Source organism: Rhinolophus sinicus, linkage group LG10, assembly GCF_036562045.2.
Source record: "Rhinolophus sinicus isolate RSC01 linkage group LG10, ASM3656204v1, whole genome shotgun sequence".
NCBI lineage: Eukaryota > Metazoa > Chordata > Mammalia > Chiroptera > Rhinolophidae > Rhinolophus > Rhinolophus sinicus.
In genome coordinates this window covers 100,662,726-100,685,911 of record NC_133759.1, presented here as the reverse complement: position 1 = coordinate 100,685,911, position 23,186 = coordinate 100,662,726, and the positions used below count along the sequence as shown (strand labels likewise).

The following is a 23,186-nucleotide window of genomic DNA, read 5'->3' as shown; positions in this document are numbered from 1 at the left end:
TGCACTTTAATGCTTCTATTTTTTAATTGCTGAGTGGAACGATGCTATTTCCTTAGAATGTTTGAGAAATCTCTTCTAGACACAGGCTCCTTTGTAAATTATTCTTTAATCTTTTCCTTTTTTTTCTTTTTAATTACTTATTTCTCCTATTGTGGCACTATGAAGTTGAATTTTAAAAAGCTAGAAAACAATGTTCCTTTAGCAGATATAGTAATACCAAAACCTCTTCAAACTACAAATTTTTACCTTTGTTTTCTTTCCAAAATTCATTAACAGTTCCCCCTACTTCCTACCTAGTAATATTTTGTTTATTTAGGTACACACAGTGTCTTCCATCATGACTGTTGATCTCAAAGAATTAATGGTCTTTGTTGCTTAATGCAAAGCCTTGCATATAGTATGTGATTAATAATCATTTATTGATTGAATGAATGACTGAACGAACACAAAACTTGCTATAGTCAGTAACAGATAATACAAAATGAATTTTTAAAGCTGCTTAGCATTGCCTATAATTAAACTAAGCATTTCCTTACTTCCGGGAACATGAGAAGCATTACAAATTTATCCTACAGCTCAGATATTTTCAATTTTTTTTTTAATATGACCCATAGTGCAAAATAGATTTTGCATTATGACCCACTACAGGAATACACACATACCTAAACACATGACCCTATACAGATACACACACACACATATATTAAAGCAATATAGTCAGCAAAACTCTAAAATGACTCCCAATGAGTCAGGCCTTTGTATAAACCCCTTCCCTTGGTCGGGGCAATTCCTGTGGATATGATAAGATGCTACTCCTTCATTATCTTTCATTCTATAGACAGGTAAAAATAAGAAGTTCTCAGATGCTATTAAAATCTCTGGCTCCTAAGCAGTTGAATTTAAGTTAATCAAAAGTGAGATTAGTTTGATTGGGCCTAACCTAATCAGGTGATCCCCTTACAAGAGGATTTAGCGGTCAGACTTAAAGAAGTAGCAGACCTTCTTCTGCTGGCCCTAAAGAAGCAAGATGCCATTAGTTCTACGTCTGCAAGGAATTGGACTCTTCCACCAACCACATGATCTTGGAACACAAAGGGGTTCTGGTACCAGTTCCAATGTGGGGGAATTCCCTCCACACTACCGAGCAATTTTCCAGACACCAGCTGGGTACCCTACAATTCAACTCAATTCTGACACCGTCTACATGGAAATAACCTCAGATTACACAGGTTAAGGGCTCAGTCCTACAAGATTGACACACCACTGATACCAATTTACAAGCCCACGTTGTTACCTGTGCTTCTGACCAACTGGCTACAAATTTGAGGTTCCCATTACTCCCTCCTTGGACTTCAGACGCCAGTCATAAGTCCAGGTTATCACCTATACTTCTGGCCAACTGGCTATGAATCAGAAATTCTGAAGACTCCCTCCTTGGGTTTGATTAATTTCCCATAGCACAGAACTTAAGAAACCCATTTACTCACCAGATTACCAGTTATTATAAAATAAATCAGGAATAACCAGACAGAAGAGATGCATTGAGCAAAGTATGGAGGAAAGGCTAGGTGCTTTCATGCTCTCTCCAGGTGCATGACTTTTCAGTAATCTCCATGTGTTCACCAGCCTCAGGACTCTCAGAACCCAGTCATTTTGGGTTTTTATGAAGGCTTCATTACATGGGCATGAATGATTAAATCACGGACCACTGGTAACTGATTCAACCTCCAGCCACTCTCCCATCCCAGGAGGTGTATGTGTTGGGGGGAGAGGTTGAGGAGTGAAGGGAGTGTGGTCGGAGCAAACATTCCAACTCTCTAATCACTTGGTTGGTTCTCCTGACCCCCTATTCCCCATCCTTAGGGGAAGTCAGTCCAAAAGTCGCCTCATTAACATAACAAAAGACTGTCATTCTTATCACTCAGGAAATTTCAAGGGTTTAGGAGCTCCGTGTCAGAAGCAGGAAAACTAAACATATATTTCTTATTATAAATCACAGTATGACAGGAAAGAAACCCAGACTAAGAGAAGACTCAGCAACCCCTGCCACACCCTGAAAAGAAGATCCAGCCAACTTGCGTCCCAACACTCAACCCATGGAAAGTGTGAGATAATTAAAACTGATTCAAGCCTCTAAGTTTGTGGTTAACTTGTTGCACAACAATAGAAAACTAATACAATCCAACCCCATTTTTCTTTTCTGAAAAGTATTGGTCATAGTCAACTAAATTGATAGCATGTCAAATAAACATGGGTCACAACACACATTGTGAAAATCACAGTTATATCTTACAACCATCTTTCCCATGTCAGGATATTTATCAATAGAAGTACCGTGTTTCCCCGAAAATAAGACTGGGTCTTATATTAATTTTTGCTTCAAAAGACACATTAGAGCTTATGTTCAGGGGATGTGTCATCCTGAAAAATCATGCTAGGGCTTAATTTCCAGTTAGGTGTTATTTTCGGGGAAACACCGCACATACTTTTGAGTTAAATAATTCTGTGTACAGAAACTCTCCTAAACATTGAGTTATCATCAACCATTGACACCCTTAGGTATCCATTTACTTGCTCATTTTCTAACATTTAAACTTGCCAACTATACACCAGGTATGTAGTTGGCTTTGGTTCACAGTGCTGAACAAAATATATAGGATTCTCACCCTTCAGAACTTAAAATCTGAGGGCTGGAGACAGGGATAAAAACAAATGGACAAAGCCAAATACATCATTACAATCACTCTTAATAAATATATACATTAAGCATTCTTTCAATTATTGAACACGCATTTATTGGTGGGGTAATCATGGAAGAAGTAAAGACGAACACTATAGAGAGTCCATATTTTCAATGGCCACAATATCTATTTATTTGTAAATGAATAAGTATTCCATGATATTACGTACTTGGTATTAAGAGAACAAAAGATATAGCAGAGTAACAAACTACCTAGGGAATTCAGGGAGAGCTTCAGAGAAAAGGTGACATTTTATGTGGAACCTGTGGGTGGGAGGGGCCTGCAACATATCTCCAGGTGTGAAAGAACTTTCCATATTCCTTGTGACACTTTTTTTAAGAGCTTGCTAAGAAATCTGGGTGTTGAGACTGTGACGGGCCAGCTGCCACGAGTCGATGGGTTCCCGAATGGGGGAGTGGGAATGAATAAAAGACACTCTCACATATGATGGCGATCGCGGACTTCAGTGATCCTGAAGACACTGAGTTTATTTTACTGCACCCATATAAGCAGTTTGAGCACGTGCAAGTATGTATTAACATAACAAATGTAAATTCTTTAGCTTTCACATAGAGGATACAACATTCACGGAAACTCTCACAAGTAATTATCTTATCAATTGCCCTGATAGGCATCAGCCTTCTGTGTCCGGGAATGGGCCGCTCCCACCAAATTCCTCAGCAGCTTACCAGCTCAAGCTCCCCTCAGGTGCAGGCAGAGACAATTGCCTCAGGGGGAGGAAACAGGTAGCATAAACCGAGCCATTCTGCAAAGCTCAGAGTTTCCTGTAACCATGGCTCCCCACATGAGACGATTAAAATGATTGAAGATTAAAAAAAAGAAAAGTATGATATAAGATTATATTCCTGACACACAAATTGAATTACATGAACTTGGTACTACCAACAAATATAGGTCAGTAATAAGTCAGTTAAGTTCTACAGGGGTAGAGGTGGGGGAGACGAAAAGTTAGTCCTGACATTTTGCTTATTCTTGAAGGAAGGACTGAAGCAGAAAACTTTAACCAAATGGAAGGAGATAATACTAATAAACTGGATGGGAAGAATCTAAGCAGGGACTTCGATATTTTTCAAAGAATGGTCCTAAATCAAGAATTCACTATCAACTTTATAGAGCATGCTACTTTAGAGCCCAGTCTGGATGGGTCCATTACTGTTAAAAGAGTCACACCCCTCCATGTTCCACTACTTTTAACATAGCAAATGCTAGGGAATGAAGAGTAACCACAGAAACAAGGCCAAAATAAATAGCACACAGTTTATGAAATTTACTCATAGGGATCTATTTCTCAGGTCCATTTTAGAACCAATTTATCCTTCTTTTAGACACAATTCTAACTCACTATCTTGTTTGCTTTCCTAACCTAGGAAAAGTTAGAAGCATATCATGGTGCCTTTCAAATAAGTTACTGTCAGCTTTCAAAGGCTTTGCATTTTAGTCTATAAGGAAGAATAAAGAATCTTTGATGTGGGGAGAAATTAGCTTTATCTATGCTCCAGAGAAACATTTTTAAAGGAAAAAAAAAAAGATCAATGTCTCTTCTGAATGAATTTAATGATTTATTTCCAATACATAGAAAGATGTTAAGTAGTTTTGCATTTGGCTGAGGAACTCTGCTCTCTGCAACAAAAAATGGGGTATCATGAAGAATTCTATAATCATGATCACCTCCAGAAATGTTACTATTCAATGTTATCAATATGCTTTTGGTCAGGTTTTATTAATGTTTAGAGGGTTTTCTAGCTTACTGACATTTTTTTAAAGAGGGACTATTTTTTTTTTAAGAGAAGGTGATAGAATACCAGTTCAAAAAAGTGAACTGTGTGAATAATTCACATCATAAAACTAGCCCTTGAAAGCTCAACTGAGGCTTCCATTTCTCCTCTGCAGACTAAAAGCAATTCTAAAAAAACAACAGCTAGATGCTTGTAGGTTTTGAGTATAATGATTGCTAACATTCAAACATGTTAGAAACAGCTAAAGGACACCTCGAACATGCCAATGTTCAGAATTTTGACCTCGATCAAGAGATGTGTAGCAAAACGTGAATTTCTCTTTTAAAATAATCCCCAGTCGTTCATGGCTTCAGGATCATGATTCATTTGATGTTTTAAGCAGATTTTCATTATCAAAAAATGCAAATATTGATGATGAAAAAGTGAAAGCATTAATATTTCAATTTGCAGGGTTCTGTCTATATGAAATTAATCATTCAGACCATCTTATTCTATTTCACCATAGTATTTTCATAATAAATGTTAAATTTGTAATTCTTATTCTGAATTTAAATAAATGTAGGCTGCGTAAAAGTGGTTACAGAAACTTTTTTTTTCCTTCAGTCTTTAAGCATAAGTTCACGGATCAAGGCAAAACAAGATCCAAGCTCATTTCAGACCCGTTTAAACCTTTGGAACCATCGAATTGAACATCAATCTCTTTCCCTCTGTCACTAAGTGAACCTCAAACTTAGGTTCCTAACGTGGAGGCAGGTCCCATGAAGAAGGCAAGTTGTGTTTGTTGTTGATTATTTGCCTTTGGTCTCCTCCTGTTCTCTTTCTAGTTCTAGCTGTCTATGGTTACAGACTAGGAGAAGGGGAAGAAGATACATCAGTTTGGTTTCGATAAGGAGATGCTTCACATAGTGATCTCGCTTGCTCTCGTCTGACTGCTGCCAGGATTTTCACATGTGTTGTGCTCTCTCACTCTGCATGGCTCTGCTCCCATCGTAGCCCTGTAGCAAACCTTATGATTCTGTAACTCAGCAAGGATCTAAACGGGAAGTGATATACCAACATCTCTAATGTGGCCTGTCATTTACTTTATAATACTTCAGTACAGACAGTAGGCTATAACGGCCTGTGCACTGAATTCACTGTCTTGAAAACACTGGTTTACATTTGATCTACTCTAATCACAAACGCAGAGCCCAATAGAGGCTAGACAGCATGGATGGTTTCAATCGGAGATCTATAGATTCCTAAGACAAGCATTTTAAATGTCCCTGTCTAAATCTTCATTAGACGGTTTTTCAACTAGGATCAAGTATATGAAAATAAATTTTCATTTAAAAAACAGTGAAGTTTAAAGTATGGGGATGGCTAAAACATCTGCCCTTGCATAAATGCATCTGGCTACCCTCACAGACAAACACACTTAGAGAAAGATCTTGAGTCCCTGACACCTGTCATTCTCTTCTGTCCTTCCCTCCATTTGAAAGTTATTGAAGGATTCTCTCCTTGATTCAATTAGAAAATGAGGTGATCGTGCCATCAGAATGTTGTTGCAAACTTTCATGCAACCAACTTGTCAAAGTACCCAATAGCTAGACTGGGACTTCCTGGAGCTTACAAAAAGAAGTCAAATGACTATCTTTGTGTCTGCTTGCTAATAAATGTTGGCATGAGTTGCAAAATCTGTTTTAGGCACATAATAGGTATTCAGTAATGTTTGTCAGGGAGAAAAAACAAACAAACACAAATTGCATAGGAAACTAAGAACATACTATTTATCATTTGCAAAAGAGGAAATGAGGCTGGACTGGGAATTGAGCAATCAGAAACATTTATTTATAAAGTGGGGATCTAATAGAAAGGAAAAACTGGCTGTAGAAAGCAGCTAGCTGAATAAGTAGGTAAGTGAATAAGTAGGTTTTCTTGTTGCCTATGTCAGTTAGTAACTATTAAAGGGCTCATCTACCAGTCTCTTTACATTCTTAACCTCTTCTTGGAATTGAGAATGATGCACCGTCTTGTAGCACATTCCAGAGGACACCAAGTTAAGTATCTCCCTTAAGCCCAATTACACCCTCTCCCAATAGGGACCTGGCTACTCTCATGAAGTCATAGAACCTTGAGGGGAAAACAGCTGCAGCAGCAGCTGTAATTCTGAATAGAACCTCAAGTAAGTAGCCTAGAAGGCCACTGAACAATGAATTATAATAAACCCACTATAATTAGTCAGGAAAGCCTTAAAATAACTACACTCATGAGATACTATTGGTCATATCCTTGCTGTGTTGTGGAAATAATAGAATCATTTTTATACCAGTGTAACTACGATGGTAATTAAAAGCTGATTTAGGATCAAAGGCAGCCTCAAGGTTATAAATGTAAGTAGCTGGATTGGGAAGTATACGCATCTTGCTCTTTACACATCTTCACCTTAAAGAAATAAAGGCCGGGGAAGGGACTTTTGGATTCCGTTCAAAAAAATAAACTGAGTAAAATCAGTTGATGGATGAAGTGAATTACTCTAACAATACACACATATGTAATACACACACACACACACACACACACACACACAAATATTTATCTCTAAAACCTTTGGGGGAGAGGACACAAGGTAGCACAAGGGGAAAATATGGCTGTTTACAATGTGTTTTCTATCTGAATAGGGAACATTTTCATTGCTAATCTCCATGATAGACGAAGTGAAAGAAATTTGGAAATGGTGGTGAATAATGCAGGAAAAAGTAGGAGGACGATGCCACATGGAAGAAGTGAGATTTGGTTAGGCCCAGAAAGTGTCTACGTGTTGCTGTGTCGTTTAAATAGCTATTCATTGTTGTAGTTTTCTCAGTGTTTCATAATCATTTATTGTTGTAGATTTAAAAAACTGTTTACTTGATCAAGTCATCATCTTTAGAAACAGCACAAAGTCATAGAAGTGAGAATGTATCAAAATCATTAAGGGCAGGTATTGGTACTGGATATAGTGACCAAAATGAAGATACATTCATCCTCATGGAGTTCACAGTCCAGCTAGAGAGAGAGACATTAATCCACTAATGACACAGATCTATGTACAATGACAACAATGCTAAATGCTATAAAGGGAAGTCTAGGGGGCCGTGAAAAGTGTAGGAAGGAAGAATTAGCCTCGTCAGGGGAAGGTAAGAGGCAGTCAGAGTATGACTCCTTGAAAAAGAGCCCTTTTGCTGAGATCTGAAGAATGACCACAGGTGATGGGGCGATGAGGAGGAGGCGGGAACAGAAAGAGGGGTGAGGATGGAGAAGCAGAGTGACCTGTGCAAAACAGGTCCATGGCTAAAGGTGGCAAGGCACAGAAGAGCAACCTCCAAAAAGCCACTTTTGTTCCACAAGGAAGGTATCTTGAACATGTGTCTGTTCTGTTAGGTAGTTAAGCAGAAGAGGCAAATCTGTGACGTGAGTCTTTTCCCTCCTCTGGGCTGCTGGATTCCTCTTATGAGTTGAGACAGTCCCTGAGTTCTTTTACACCTAGCGCTATAGGAATTCACCAAAGCAAGCAGCAACACACTGGTTAGCCCTATGGTAAAGGAAACAAGTCTTGAGCAGAAATTTGTGTGTTCCCGAGGTCCACCTTCCTTTCACATGATAAATCCTCAATAATAACACTGAATAATAACACTGAATGACCCAAACCATGAAGGAAGATCATAAACTTTGACAGTAAGAAGATAATAAGGCTATGCTTTATTCATTTATTAATATATATATATATACATATATATATGTGTGTATATATATATATATATATATATATATATATATATATATATTAGTGAGCACCTACCAACTGCTAAGCATTCATTTTCTGGTTCTGGAGGATAGAGTCACAATCCAGGCAGGAAAAGCCTCTAATCTGAAGGAGGATACATACATGATAATGGGGTCGAAAGAGACCATCATAACAGAATTAAATCAATAGATGAAGAATAACAGATTGTGATAAATACTATGAAACAATAAAGGAGTGATGACAGAATAACATATTTTGGTCCAAATAGCCCTTTCTGATCAGGGAATATCTGAGCGGAGACATGAATGAAAGATGAGACCAAGTCCACTTTGGGAAGCATAGGGAAACGGCAGCCAGACACAGAAATCTCGGGTTGAGGAAGGGCTGGGCTATTTCTAAAAGAGAACGAGGTGCATGCTGAGTGGAGAGAGGTGAGCAAGCGGGACAGAGCTGCATCATGGGGCTAGAGAGTTACAGCAAGAGCAACATTATACAGGAACGTTTAGGTCCAGGTGAACAGTTAGACTGGCTTCTGAGACCAAGGAGAAGTGAACGAAGGGCGTTACACAGGGGAATGACATCTGGATGCATATTTTACAAAGGTCCTCCTGAAATTTTGGTGAAAGACTTTGCAGAGGGGCAAGCCTGATAGCCGGAAAATATACCCAACACCAACGATCAATTGTCTCTGTAAATAGAAAAAGTATCTTTCTGTCCTGGCTTCCAGGGGAAAATGAAATAAAGCAGAACAAACATGGCAACAGACTCAGGGGAAAATGGAACATTTGACTGAAAAAAATTATGACATGATCATGCTATTTAACAGAAAAAAATAAATAAAAAGTGAATGTACAAACGAATGAATCAATAAGTGAATCAAACCCAAACATGAACTGAGGCATTGGTATACAAGGCCTACAAGCATCATGGGTAGACCAAAGAATACCGCTCCTCAAACAAGATCCTCTAATTTGAGTTATGACTTATAACATGATCTTATCGCTGGATCCCATTCCATCAAATATTTTTATATTATACAGACATATCGCTTTGAAAGCAATATTTTTCTATTATGTGGCATTCAAAAAAATCTTATGCTTCCGATTACATTTTTGCCTGAATGCCAAAGGAAACTCTTCTAATGATATTCTCATTGATGTCAAAGATTGCACTGTTTTAATTCATTCCAGCTCTGACAATCTGTGCGCATTTCTCATCTCCATGAGTGCACCTTCTGCGGTGGCCACCTGATTCCCAACATGGGTCACCCACTGTCATAATGTGACCCAGATCCCTGAGTTGTTGACCTTTGCCTTTTGACCTCTTCATTTCTTACCCTGAGAGTGTACTCTCTTTGGCTTCTGACCTAAGCTTTCCTCATTAGCAGGCACTAATGAGTACTTAGGTCAAAGGAGAAAGAACACCAGCTCACATCTCTACCTCTGTTGGAACTTATGACTATTGCCAGGCCTGCCGTTCAACTCAAAGAACAATGGGATCAAAATATATTTACAGACTTGCCATCACACAAACAGAAGGTTCTACTCTGGATACATCTTACAAACGGAGCGAGTGCCCATAGCCTTTGAGTCAAATTTCTACCCCTTTTCATTGTATCCTCCACAGGCTTCCCGGAATCCTATGAATACCCGACATATTTATAGCCTTTATTGTGCATTCACGGCTACATGTTTTCCATGGGTTTTCTGATTTAATCTTGATAACAAGCTCAGAGGATGGCTCCTCTTATAATTCCCATTTTCCAGATTGCGAAATTGTAACTTGAAGTTGTTAAATAACGTGCTAAAATTATACGGTTAGAAAAATTCATCTCAAGTTAGACAGAATTCATCTCAAGCCTGTATTGTTCTAAAACCCTCACTCTTAGCTAGTAGCTAGAATCACCCAGGAAAAGAGAAAATGAAAAACATTTCTCTATGCTATTTACTAGGCTTTAGTCTTATGTTTAAAAAAATAAAAAAGGATATAATTCATGTCATAATATGAAAACAGATTGTTTTAAGAAAAAAACTTTCATGAATGAGTTGGAATTTTAATTATTATTATACCAGCTATTAATATGTAAGTTATTAATTACAACATTGATTTCCCCCACAGATTATTTTGCGATTGACATAGTATCAAACAGCAGGCCAGCTGTTCAAATTCAAAATCACCAATTCTTAAGACAAGTGTCTCAAACCAAGTTTCACCTTAATACATTCAACTGAATGTTAGTGTCACAGCTAACTTTTCTCACTCTTGAGTGAATTATCTTTCTTTCTGTCTCTAAACATGAAGGGGAAAATGTGTATTTCCAAATAAGATGTTGTAAAATTTGCAGAATATTGAAAATTCTCCTTCAAGGCTAGCAAACTCTGTTTCTTTAATAATTCAAACCTCTGTCTTCCTAGGTGGGCTTCACAATTGCAATGAAAAGTTAGGAAACATGAGGCTGTCTGCCTTCCCCAGGAAGCAAACTCTTCCTAGCATACCAATCAGAATGTTCCCTCTTTGTCTTCAATAGATCAATAATACCCTTGCCGCCAAAGTATCTATCCAACAGAGGACTCTATTTCAGAATTCACCCATGAAATGTCTTCAAACACAGCAGCTGATATTATCTGCAACTCATCAATTTCTTAGCGCCTTTGACCTTAGCTTACATGTATCTAATATCAAGAGTTCTTATACCAAGTCTTTTACGTTATAGCAATTTCCTTTGGGATTTTATTTCAGTAAGTAAAATGCTCTTTGGGAACTATTTAATTTCTCCTCAGCTTGTTCTCTTTTTCCTAGCAAGCCTCCCTGCCCGTCCCCTACCCGCCAGCCTCCGCCCCAAATCCCACAGACTTGTCATTTTTCTGCAGTTGAAGTTATCAGCTTTATCATAAAATTTATTCTCCGTAGGCATGAACAAGCAAAACCAAAGTGAAAGGAATGAAATGGAAAACAAAACAAACAAACAAAAAACCCTAGAAATCTCTAGAAAGCATACATACACACAAGCAACCTATCTTGTATTAAAAACAAAAAGACCAAAACAGCCCATCAAAACCCACACACAGAAAAAAATACACAAATGTCTCATGTCACAGGTTCAAGTCAAATATTCCCACATGTTTATTAAAAAGCAAAATGAATGATAATAGAAAATGATAAATTCCTTTTAGTTGTAAGTGTTTATAATTTTCCCAGTGCTGTTACATATGCTATCTCATCGCCTTTTTCAAACCTTTGAACAAATCGAATGCATTGTGCCATTTGCCTCGGCACTTTGTTATGTTTCTATTTTATGTAAGAAAACTGTAAACGAGGTTAGATGTGCAAATAAGCAAAGCAAACCACTTACTAAACAGAGAAAAAGCATCCATGAAGACAGCAAAGAACTTGAGTTTCGAAAAAGCACATAATTAACTACAGCTTGGAACGCTTCCAAAATCTCCTTCACCAACTGGCTAACACTTAGGCTGAAACACACTGGGTGACAGGAAGAACTCTCAGGGTGAGAACTGCCCCCGCTGAGACAATCAGTCTCATTAGAACACATCAGGTCTCCCTTCAACATGGAGACTCTTTCCCATCCCTCTAATAACGGAGACTCTTTCCCGTCCAAAGGTCTAATACATACAACAAAGGAAAAGAACCCATGGTCATGTGGCCATGAAACAAAATAGCCAAGTCAGGATGTTTGCTTAGATTGAAAAGCAAGATTACACTAGTAGAAAAATGTGAACACATTAAATTGAAACTTGACAGAGTCATAAATGGTAGATTTTCTATCTAGGGCAAAAAGTTATCTATTATCATTAGTTCATTTAAACAACTTTCTTTAAGCACACACATGTCAGGCACTGGGGGTTAAAAAATGATTAAGATGCTGTCTCTATTAGCAAATAGCTCCTGGTCTAGACATGAAATCTATGAGGAGGAGAATCGTGATAAGGGGTAAACTGAGACTGCAAAGATGCTTCTGATAACTCACTTAGCTTGGGAGGAGGGAAGAGCAGTCTTTTGTTTGCTTGTTTTTAATAAACACATGCATTCTTTCCCCCCATATACGCAAGCAGCAAGAAAGGTTAGAATCCCAAAGACAAGAAAAATACCAAATGAAGCTGTTGATTTGCATATTCACTTAGGAACAAGAATTCACAGACGCTTTGATTGGGTGAACATAGTAGCAACTCCTTTGGTTTATGATCACATGTGTGCTGTCATTCCAGGGCAATTACCTTTAGAAGAGCTTCAACAGGGGCTGCTCTCAAAACACCACACAGAGCCGTCTGGATGTCTTCGTTGAATCTGGAAGACAAGAAAAGCAATGGTTAAAGCTCTCAGCTTATGACACAAAGGTAGCACTGAGAAAAAGTGAGAGGAAACATCCACACCCAAAAGATCTGCCCTCGGAGCACAGAGCATACCAAGGACAGAAGTGGGTTAGCAGGTTTATCTCAGAGGGACAGGATTATGCATTTCAGAAGTATCATGCTGGAGTGGGCCAGGCAAGAGCTCTATACGAATAAAACCAAGATCCTCATTCACTGGGAAACCTTGGGTTTTTTTTTTTATCTAAACCTAGTTTGGAAATCCCAGATTAGCCTGATAGAGCCAGTTTTTCTTCAGTCTCAGTTGCTGCGTCCACGAGGATTTGAGCAGATTCTAAACCACTTGGCCTGTCATTATAGTCATTAGCAAACACATGGAAAGTAAAGGAAAAAATGTTTTTAAAAAACAAAAAGCCAACTAGAAAAACCCACCTCTAACTTTTAATAGTTTTGCTTTCCTCCCAAAGTCACGTGACACAGTTATTTATTTACCTCTCTGTTGGATTTCATCAATTATACAGAGATAATCAAAAAGTCATTATTTGTCTTGGGTTTATACTTAATTAATTCAATGCAAGGGAATGAAATGGGCAAGCATTATGAAAGCTGCAAAGAAGACACCATATATTGTCAATGTCCCATGAGCATGACTTTACATTGGGTTGAGGCTTGCATGAGAATCTCAGAGAATTTACAACAAACAACAATAACACACTTACAAATCTCCTTCAATGTTGGTAGCACAAGATAAAAATAACAACAACAAAATAACAATGTTTAGAAATATGTACAAGTTTAGAGAAACTTGATGATTTTATCACGTTTCTGCATTGCTTTGGGACTTTTCTATGAGTACTGATAGGCAATCAGATAAAAAATGTCAATTACAATAATTGGAAAAAACTTACTTAGCAAAATCTATACTGGAGCTTTAAAACTTTTCTCATTCCATTAGAATTTCTAGAACTACAATCCTAAGATAAACATGGTGGAAGTGTAAAGGCAGCTGTTTTGGCCTCTTTTTCCAAGATAACTGTACTCACTGCTAATTTTTAATGAATGTCAGCTCTAGAGAGCTTTACTTCTTGAGTCTAGTTTTTTTTGTTGTTGTTTTGTTTTGTTTTTAAAGAAGGAACCTAAAGTTCTCTGCACAGAACTCTGTTTTGATGGGCAGGATCGTTCATTCTCTGCCTTTCAAAGGAAAATAACAATAATTAAGCACTTAAAGCTTTCATGGATGAGTTTTGTTTTTTGTCTTTTTTTTTTTTATCATCAGGCTCTTTGGAAGGACCTGATTAAAATAACTAATGTCATAATAATTATCAACTTCACAGGGCAAATTTTATACTCTTGATGTAAAATCTGCACAGAATCCCCTAAATCTTAACTATGGAGAAAATCACTGGTCATCGAAGTTTACTAAACGGTACTGTAAAGAACTACTGAACCCACTAGAATGACAGCTTTCATTTACCAGAAGATATTAAAATTCTGTCAACGTGATTTCCATCCAGAAGGTTTTCACTGAAATAATAAAAAATGAATGAAGGAAATCAAATGTAGTCATCTAGTTAAATATTCATTTTGTAATCTTTAGGAAGCTGTTTATTATACTTTGAACACCTGGCCTTTAGTAGAACATGGTCTGGTTTTAAACTCATTATCACGCCACAGCAAATTCCAAGGGGACTGTAAGTTAAACCCATTATTATGACAAAGCCAAAACAACAAAGTGTCCTTCTCAATGGACTGATCTAAAGAAACTGTGATTCTAAGAAAAAAAATACCTCAATAGTCCTTTCAGTTTCTGAGCAAGTGAAACTCCGAAGGTAGGACATTTAAGGAGGCATTCACTCACTTAGAAGTGCTGACGCAGCAATTGCATGAAGCTGAGCAGAAGGGCCTCCTTAAATTTTCATCCTGAGCATCTCGTTTATTTCATCCTGGTCCTGGCTCTGAGTTCTCTGGCACTTGTGGTAATGGTATTTAAAAGGCTTATTGATAAACACTGATAGAGCAACAATAACAAATATGTTTGATATGTTTGATAGAATTATGAGACAGTAAGTTGTCCACAATTGCACCTTAAAGAAGAAAACATGCATTTTGCCATGCAGTTGAGAAAAAAAAAAAAAAAAAAAAATCAATGCAAATATCTAAAGTAGGCAGAAGAGGTAAGAAATGAGGCAAGGTGTGAAAAGGAGATGCTTGGCAGGGTGTTTCCTAACCTCATCCCCCTCCCAAGGACCTTTCACTAGAGAGAAGTAGTCAGTGGTGCTAGGGAAAAACAAGTGGAATGGAATGGAAGAAAAGCAAACAAACAAACAGCATGCTGGGCAAAGAACTTAATCAAGTAGGCACATGACTCAGGGAAACAAAACAAAAATCAGAATATCTACCTGGAAGGTGGAAAGTAAATGGTTATATACAATAGGATTCTACCATTTGATTCAAATCTGAGCCTTGTCATATTAGGCAAACTTTTGAAGACAGTTAACTTCTCTGAAACACATGTCTCGTCTATGAGTAAGCATAACAGAAATAAGAATAAATCAAAATCATAGCAATAGCAGCTGTACTGAAGTACTACTTACATGATGTGCAAGGCACTTTGAACAAGTGCACCTCAGTATTACAACTGCTTCCCTGGGATATAGGCATTGTCCCTATTGACCAAAACGGAAATTCACATAACATAATGCATTGAATTATACACACAGACATATATACAGAGGGTATCAAAAAAGGTATACACATTTTAAGAAAGGAAAACTGTATTAAAATTATAATACTCAATATATACCAATAACAAAAGATGAATACAAGTCACGTCTGACTTCTGCAATTACAAGAGGTGCTCAAAGTGGCTACCATCACCATCCAGACACTTCTGATTACGGCGAACTACTGCTTGAGCAACGTTGACCAAAGTGCCCATCTGTGTACCTTTTTTTGGCACCCCCAATACCTATATGATAACATATTACATTAAGTTTTATATATAAAGACATGAAGCTCCTAGCAAGGCATCAAATTATGGAAGTTGAAGGATGAGTAGCTATTATTATGGTAAATTACAAACCTATTTACGGAATGCTGTTTTGCTAGAAACAAGTCTTAAATTTTTCTTATTTGGACCACCTTAATTTATTAGTTTATCTTTTTCCAGATACCATCCATTCATGTGAAAAGAAGAAGCCAAAGAAAAGTCAGTCCATGAGCATTGTCACCAATCTTCCCCAAAAGGCATGACTCGATGTTGTGCGTTGGAAGGCCCAGTGAATTCATTAAAACTCATAAAAACAGAATATCACTGGAGTATTAGATACAAAGGGTGAGGCGAGCGGAAATTGGTGGCTATGGATATTCATAATGATACCAATAAAATACAAAGAAGCTGAGGTTGATAGGAGCTGTCACACTGATAGAATCAAGGCACCCAGTGCTACCACTGGCACATCTAGATTTCAATGGCAGAGATGGAAAAAGACAGTTAGGAGTTAAGAGGGACCCCCGATATGCTTGGCTTAGACAACTGTCTTTATGAAAACTGACACATTTCTCAGGAGTTGTGAGTCGACAAATAGAAATGAAGTCCCTCAAATGGGGTGAGTGGCTGTGCAGCACAGATTATCTTAACCTGTCGGTAACATGCTTGTGTTACAAGGGCGTTAGGATTCAGCTGTAAGTGTACAGCTAAATACAGCTGAGAAGTCTTTTCTTGTCATTTCCCCCCTCCATTTAGCTTTGCTAAACAAAGGGTGATAATTTGTCTACTCAAAAGCAGACCTTATAGTCACAAAATCTGTTAGCTATACCTAGAGGCCAGAAACACAGAAGTGTTGAAAGAAAGAAAACAAACAAACTGGACACAGTTTGAAGTAAGAAGAATTATGGCTGAACAATTTCAACTCACCCTCTTCCAGAAATACGTTGGAGACAATCCATCGACATTTACTGTGCTGACCCATATCAGGTAGAAGGATGTCAAGAGGACAGAGGTGATTAACAATTATATACCCATAGTTTTCAATAGCAATCACTTCAGAAAAGAAAGAGCACAACTAAAAACCAAAATTCTAGAGCAAATGTAAGATGACTCCATTTCATTCCCAGTATGTAGGCGTTACTGTATTAGAAAATTCAAAAGGTGACATCGAGACTTAAGAACCTAGAAGATTTTTTAGAGAGATTTTGCCTTTGAAGGGAGCAAATGTCTCAACTGCAGTTCCTGGCTCCTTGATGGCACTCATTGTTCTTGTTTTATGTAGTGAGAATGTATTTGGAACGGGCTTTATTTGGTTTACTAGGACATGTGACACCTGAACCTCACCAACCATAGCTGAGAAGGTACCCTGTTTCCCTGAAAATAAGACCTAGCCGGACTATCAGCTCTAATGCGTCTTTTGGAGCAAAAATTAATATAAGACCAGGTCTTTAATATAATACTATAATATAATACAAGTACCAGGTCTTATTTTAATATGTATATTAATTTATTTATAATATACATTATATATTAATTTATCTATAATATATATTAATTTTTGCTCCAAAAGACACATTAGAGCTGATGGTCTGACTAGGTCTTATTTTTTGGGAAACATGGTAAATGGTTGTAAATCTGAAGACAATGAAGGGACACAATCCCATGAAACCTGAAGTGTCCTGACGCAAAGTCTCTGGGTGGAGAAAGATAAATTATAGGTGCCGATGTGGTATTGGCAGCAGTGCTGTCATGTGGGGCGGAAGGCTGGCATTGACTTGAAGACGTAGATCCTCCTCCTTGGGAGAGGAACAGGAATGGAAAGATATGGAATGTATTTTGAAGACCCAATCGGGCTCATTTTAGACATCACTGAAACCTTAGACCTTCTATCACCTGAGTCGGAAAGCCCAAACCCAGTCACCTCCAGCACATTACCCGGATGGATTCTATCTTTTATCCTCGCCTTTATTAGTTATGAAAATACCTTGTGTATTTGTTCATTGTTTGTCTCTCCCACTAGAATGTAACCTCGCAGAAAAGAGAATTCTGGATTTTCCGCCCCTGTGTCTCTAGCACCAAAGAATAGTGTTTGGCACTATTAAATGATAAGTACAACAATAATATAGAAATAATATAGAAATAGCTGTATCTTAAGTGGCATGCCACATTTCGGTAAAAAGTTTACTACAATATATTAAATAAGGATATCTTTTAATAGATTGTACATAAAGGTATATGCAATGTATACAAATGGTTTGAATAATGATGAAATGAAATCTCGCATGGCTATAGATGCCTTAGGAAATAGAATATTGCTATTACCTTTGAAACTCTCTTCCCCAAATGCAGGTCCAGACCATATTAAGACCATAGATCCCCTTTTCCAAGTATTAATCTTTCCTTTTTTTTTTTTGCTTTTTTTCTTTATTGACCAGATTTTCAAAAAAAATTAAACAACATGGTATACTGGCCAGAGCTATGGATCTAAACTTTTTTGATTATATGCCCCATCCATAAATATTTCTGTGCTGTGCATTATGTAAATATTTATTGATGAACTACAGTATATATATTTACTATGGTGCACTATATTTTATACATTATAAAACCTATAAGATAATGAAATGTACAACGTATCCTTCTAGAAAAAGATAAAATCAAACTATTTCATAAATTATATTTATGTATTAATTGCACAAAACTGATTTTTCTCATTTTTCTCACTAAAGATATTATTCCTAGATATTATTATTATTATTAGTGCTTTTTCCATTAAATGGAAGATGTACTATTATTTCATGTACCACCAAGGAAGGAAATATACTTCCAATTTAACTATCACATACTACCCTTCAATTGTAAGGTACACCCATCATTCCAGAAATGTTAAAATGCACATTTTGTAGCCAGTGAAATGCAGTAATTTTTTTAAGGGAAAATCCAACTGAATATAGTTCATCAGTTTTGAAGACTATGTTTTAAAACTATAATGCAACATTTTAACAGCCTGGTTATAATGTTATTTTAATCATAATCTTGGTTTCATGGAAAGAGTTACTTTACAAATGTTAAGAAATAAAACATGGGATCATTTTTCAATAATAAAAACTTTTTAATCCAATCTATCATTTATGTGAAAGGTTTTACTGTTGCACTTGCAAATTCTTAAGGAAGGATACATTTCAAAATTTTTACAAATGACTTAAAATGCACTGACGCTTTATATTTGGGAGATTTTAATACAGGTTCAATAATTATGCATCTAAGTTTGTGTTTGTGTGTGTGTGTGTGCGTGTGTGTGTGTGTGTGTGTGTGACAGAGGAGAGAGATCTGAGATGTTTTTCTTCTCATAACTGACATAGTTTTCAGGATGGAACAATGGAAGCATTTTTCAGCATCCATTTTCAAATATTTTCTTCATATAGCACAGAAGTAGTCACTTTCACACTCAATGTTAAAACATCACCTTCACCTTAAACAATTCATTTTTAGTGGACAACTTATCAGCCATTATCAGATCATAATGGTTTCAACTCATATTGAGCCTGGTGAAGATTGTATTAGTAGGAGTATAGCCAGCTCTGTCATGTTCACTTGTGCTCATGTCATCAATGTTATTGATCAGTTCTATTTCCTTACAGCCATCTTTTAATATCAGCTACCCATTCTCTGAGAGTTCATCATGTAATCATTTTTAACTAAACTATAGCATCGTAGCATGTTGAAAGGGACCCAAAAATTGATGGTGCAACTGTCAACCGCTCCATAATGTGGAAAGCTTACTGTGCTCCAAATAGCCCATGAGCCCATAAGACACATCACCATCTGATGCATGCAATGAATGTGGGCACCTTGTCAATGGATGTATTAAATCTTAGCAAAGCACAATTTCATTCTCATTTTAATGTAACGATAATTGTAAGCAGAAGATCTAATATTGCCTTATGGACGCTAGTCAAAGGTCTAGTGTATCCCTGGGCTGCTCACACCCTTTGCTGGATACCACTGGACCGACCTTGGATTTTGAAATGGGTCCTAGAGGTTGCAAACATAAGAGCCTGTGGGTGACAGTTGAACAGTGTAAATGGGAAAAATGGGCTGGATTTTGGCAAACTGGGCAGTGCACGGCTCATCTAAGGAGTCAATTCCTATAGGCCTAGTATTCCTAGAACTGAATTTTAGTGAGAAACTGGATAGCCACATGCTTAAACGAAATCTATCCATTTTGAAATGCTAAAAACAAATTCAAAGTTTTTTAAAAAGCTAGTCGACGACACCAAATGTGTTTGTGGGCTGAATTTATCCATGGGGCTGAATTTATCCATTCATTTTTTTATAATCAGAAATGAAAGAAAGCCTGTAGAAAAGAAAGAAATATAAAGGGCAAAAAACATGAAGAAGGTGAAGGAAGAGGAGAGAAGGAAAAGCAACATATTCTGAGCAGAGAACTAAATTAATTACCATAATCAAGATAATTTATTTTGAAATAAATATCACATGTAAAGGTGTTTTCCTTTTTTTTTTCATTTTAATTAAGAAATTCCTCTAATAACAGTAAAATTAAGGGAAAATTTCAAGAGGCTCTTAGAGGAGGCTGTCTTCTTTATCTTGGGCAGCATTTTATTGAAAGCTGAACCAGTGTATATGTCATGCAAAACGTTTTCTAAGATCACCCATAAGCACCAATTGTTCATTAACCATATATTAGACAGATTAGGCAACACAATTCCTTCTTCCTTCCAGGATTCTTTCCTTCGTTCCTTCCTTGCCTCCCTCCCTCTATAGTCTCCCTCTTTCTCTCTCTGTCTCTCTCTCACTCCCTCTCTCTCCCCTCCCCTTTGTGTATAAGAAGGAAAGTTTGTCCCTTAAAAGTTACTGTTGCACAAAACGACTTCCTCCTTACAGTTTCTTGAGCTGCATTTTCGAAATGAGTATATTGGAGTCAAAATCATGTAAAAAAAAATAATCAACTATTATAGTCCTGCAAACTGCTATTAATATAGACCAGGCTTACAATCAGTTTTCAAAGCATGTGCTCTTTTTTGGAGCTGAGATTGTAAATTGCTGCTTTATAAAAAACACTCTTGCCAATAAATAATTTATTCATATTTTAATGTTGTCTTTGCAACACATTCATTATAACAGATTTGTTTTTTTGCCAATGTGTATTGGAACGTCGCCAACAAGAACTGTTCATAAAAATACGACCTTCCTCATTTTTTTTCCCCAATGAGATGATGATGTAAAGAGAGAAACCCAAATAATCTAAACAATGTTTAACACCTTTAGCATCTGTTGGAAAGCAAAAATGAAGACTAATGTTCTCCTAGATAGCTCATTCCATGTTTATCTTGATGACTAGAAAACAAGCAACCGAACAACCATTGAACTGAATTACAATAAAATATACGTTTTTCAGAGAGAGGAGCACAAAATCAGTTTTCATTTGGCATGCTAAGTATGCTATATTTGAACAGAATGTTACATATTCATTTCATTCATCATTTAAAGGCAGATAATCAGGAAGTCATTACGTGGCCTGCATTGGGCAGCTATTCGATTAGAGCATAATTGAGCACGCTGTGATTCAGCCAAAGCTGACAGGTTGGGAATGCATAATACCCATCCTAGATATTTTGAAGGTGGGGAAAAGTATGGGGCAACCAGGATTGCTCATCAGAACAAGCCACTGGGGTAAAAGAGAAGCCCAAAAACTAATAATAAGAATTCATTTACATTTCGTTCCTCTTTTTAGTTTTTTATTGTCCTATTCAGTTCATTTTGCAAACCAACAATTTATCACTTTAAGTAACTTACTTGGGAAATTGTCCTCTACATTTTGGATCATGCTGGCATCCTGCTATGGTGCTCCAGAGGGACTGTTAATAGATTCTTAGACACGAAGGTGGTAAATTAAGGGCGCACACACACACACACACACACACACACACACGGACACACACACGTGAGTTTATCCAGGATTGTGTGAAGTGGGGAGCTGGGATTGGAAGTTAGACTGCAGAAGTGGATGATAAGGCAGAGCAAACACTCGATCATAAGGCAAACTACAGATAGTCTCACTATGGTTGTGGTTGCTGAGTGCAGGTATTTATTACCCTAGCATTTATATTGTGTCAAATAGATATTGTCAGCAAACCTGCTTCTTTCAGGCATTGTCAACCATGGCAGATGTGGCTTTCCACTAGTCGACCCACTGTTCCCTGCTTGTCAAATTCCTCCTCCTACCTTTCAGCCTTCCTCTCCGAATCCAAGGTGAGGTTTCAAACAGAAGGAAATGTATGATACTACAGCTGAGAACTTGATGAACTTCGGAAATAAAATGCATTTGTCTGAAGAATTTGTGAATATATACTAATTTTATTATTTTATTTTTGTTCCATTAGTAACCACATTAGTGATTTCAGGAGACAGAGGGAGGAGTACTTTACCATTATCATTTGTATTTGTTTCCTAGTACTGCCATAACAAAGTACCACAGAGTGGGCAGCTTAAAATAACAGTAATTCATTGTCTCACAGTTCTGGAGGTTAAACACCGGAAACCAAGGTGTGGGCAGGATTGCTTCCTTCTGAGGGCTCTGAGGGCAAATCAGTTCCATGCCTCCCTCCCAGGTTCTGGTGAAGGAACTCTGCCTTTGGTGTCTCTTAGCGTGTTGACGCACCACTCCAAATTGTGCCTTCATCTCCACATGGCATTTTCCCTGTCTCTGCCTTCAGATATAGCTGTGCTCTTACAAAGACCTCACTCCTATTGGATTAGGCGCACCCTACTAGTGTGACTTCATCTTAATTAATTACATCTGCAACAATTCTAGTTCCAATGAAAGCCATACCTGAGGTACTGGGGGTTAGAATGCCAAGCTATCTTTTTGGGAAGATACGATTCCACTCCCAATAGCATTGTCAAGAATTGTTGGACCACAGTAATAATAAAAAGCAATCAACTTTTAGGTAGTCTTATTGCTGTTTTCAAATTCCCATTAGAAAATGCACCACTTGATTGCCTGAAACTGAGAAAGATCACTCCACTGCCTTGACTGGGTCTAAAAATCCATTAAATCACAGGAAACCAATGAAGAGAATACTCAAGAAACTAAATTCTTGTGATCACAAGAATAAAATCAGCCAAGGACAAAAGTGAGAAAACTCACGACTAAGAAACAAGAGGACTTCCCTGTTGCCCTTTAATTAATGATTCCCTCCCCACTCTGTTGACATTATAAGGCACGTGTGTCATGCGGGGTCTCTGGTCCTGCTCCCCACATAAGAACGCAGGACATGGTGAGGCCAAAAAGGAACACCCACGGAGTCATAGATAGGGGAGTCACACCACTATATTCTCCCTGGCAGCTGGGTTGGAGACACAGGAAGCAGGAGCCACACAATTCGCTAACCTGCCAGCCACTTCTCTGCTCACCAACCTCACTTGCTAACAGCAATCCACCTCTCTGCAATCCGCAATCCGCACTTGCTCGCTCAGCCACAGTAGGTATATCAGTGGCTAATGGCTAACCGGTAACAGCTGATGGCCAACTAGCCACAGTTGATGGCCATTTACTACCCGAACCAGCACCTTGCCACGTGAGGC

At 37.6% G+C, this 23,186-nt stretch overlaps 1 protein-coding gene across 1 annotated transcript in view; it reads right to left on the bottom strand.

Moving 5' to 3' along the window:
- TENM2 (teneurin transmembrane protein 2) overlaps positions 1–23,186 on the bottom strand; it is a 1,556,107-nt gene that overhangs the window by 1,407,043 nt on the left and 125,878 nt on the right. The window contains exon 2 of the mRNA XM_019740878.2: positions 12,497–12,566. The gene's annotated coding sequence lies outside the window, so the exon portion shown is untranslated. The remainder of the gene's footprint in view (positions 1–12,496; positions 12,567–23,186) is intronic.